Here is a 2,074-nt window from a genome sequence, read left to right on the forward strand (position 1 = left end):
GCCTGCGGGGGGACACGGCAGGTGCTCAGACCAGGGGCCCGGGCTCACGGAACACAGGGCGATACATAGCACATGCAGCTGTGCAAGCTCACACACCACACCCACACACACTCACCCATGCACATGCACAGCAATGCGCACGCACACACACTCACAGGTACAACCAAATCCACAGTCTCTCACACCTGCACACACCCACACTCATACACATCCACATGCACGCTCACACCAGCACATGCTCATACACATCCACACGCACGCTCACACCAGCACATGCTCACACGCACATCCACACGCACGCTCACACCAGCACATGCTCACACACACATCCACACGCACGCTCACACCAGCACATGCTCACACACATCCACACACACACTCACACCAGCACATGCTCACACACACATCCACACGCACGCTCACACCAGCACATGCTCACACACTCACATACATGCTCACACTCACACGCACGCTCACACCAGCACATGCTCACACACACACATCCACATGCATGCTCACACTGGCACATGCTCATACACTCAAAGTCACACCAGCACAGGCTCATACACTCACACTCACATGTATGCTCACACCAGCACATGCTCATACGCTCACACTCACATGCACACTCACACTCACACACATGCTCACACCAGCACAGGCTCATACACTCACGCACACTCACACTCACACACATGCTCACACCAGCACAGGCTCATACACTCACACTCACATGTATGCTCACATTCACATGCACACTCACACCAGCACAGGCTCATACACTCACACTCACACACATGCTCACACCAGCACAGGCTCATACACTCACACTGACACACCCAGCGGAAGGCCCGCTGAGAGGGTCAGACACCATAGCCCGGAAGCAGAGGTCCCTGGACTATGGGAAGTGGGGCTCCTTCCCTTCCTCCTCAACCCCGGGCACCAGCCTCCAGCTGCAGAGAGGAGAAACACCTCTGGGGAGAGGGGGAGGGGGGAGGGAGAGGGGGGAGGGGAGGCTGGGAGGAGGGGCGGGCTCCCAGGGCACAAGCCCCGCCCACCACATGCCCCAAGCCCAGATCCAGACCGTGGCCCCCTCTCTGGTCCAGCGTGAGGGCCAGCGTGGTGGCCACATCTCCAGCCGCCCCGGCCCCAATCCTGTTCCCAGTCCGCAGCCAAGCGGTGCCCGACAGGGGCTGGAGGCCTGGCTCGGCCCCACTCTGAGTCCCAGCTGCCACCGCGCCGCCCAGGGCCTGGCGCTTGACGGACAGAGGCAACGGTGCTCTTGTTCCTGTTATAACCCTCCCTCGAGGATTCCCTCCCCACTGACGTCCAGAGAGGGCAGGAGGAGAGAGGAGGGGGAGAGCGGGAAACACCCACGTGAGAGCCACACGCTGCTTGGTTGCCTCCCGCACCCGCCTCTCCCGGGCGGGGACCCTGCAGCTCACGTCCGTGCCCGTGACTGATAATTGGACCCAAGGCCCTTGGATCCGTGGGCCAAAGCTCTAACCGGTTGGCCAAACCAGCGAGGGCCGAAGGGCCATTCTTTTTTTTTTTTTAAAGTATATTTTTATTAATTTCAGAAAGGAAGGGAGAGGGAGAGAGAGATAGAAACATCCATGATGAGAGAGAATCATTGATCAGCTGCTTCCTGCACTGGGCATCGAGCCACAACCAGGGCATGTACCCTGACCGGGAATCGAACCCAGGACCTCTTGGTCTGTGGGCCGATGCTCTAACCACTGGGAAGACCAACAGGGCTGAAGGGGCATTCCTGCACTGGGGCTCCAAGGCACTGCCCCAGGCCACAAGGGGGAGCAGGTGGAAAACAATCTGGAGGTCTCAGAGGACCACAAGCTTGGTGGGTCACAGAGACACCAATGGGGCTGCCAGTGCTGCCTGGACAGACGGGAACCCGGCTGAGAAGGGGGAGCCCCTTCCCTCTTCCCTCCCTGGAGATCCTGAGCCCGAGAGGCAGGGCAGGGCCAGCAGGCACAGCCTCCCCGATAGATCCCAGTCGCCAGACGTTGGGAAGGCCCCGGGGAAGCCCCAGTGGGGATCGTCGAGAGGCCGAATG

At 59.9% G+C, this 2,074-nt stretch overlaps 1 protein-coding gene across 1 annotated transcript in view; it reads left to right on the top strand.

Annotated features, from left to right (window-relative positions):
• GRIN1 (glutamate receptor, ionotropic, N-methyl D-aspartate 1) overlaps positions 1 to 2,074 on the top strand; it is a gene marked incomplete at its 5' end in the record, with an annotated part of 48,234 nt that overhangs the window by 26,085 nt on the left and 20,075 nt on the right. The window lies entirely within an intron of this gene.

Source organism: Myotis brandtii, unplaced genomic scaffold (assembly GCF_000412655.1).
Source record: "Myotis brandtii unplaced genomic scaffold, ASM41265v1 scaffold691, whole genome shotgun sequence".
NCBI lineage: Eukaryota > Metazoa > Chordata > Mammalia > Chiroptera > Vespertilionidae > Myotis > Myotis brandtii.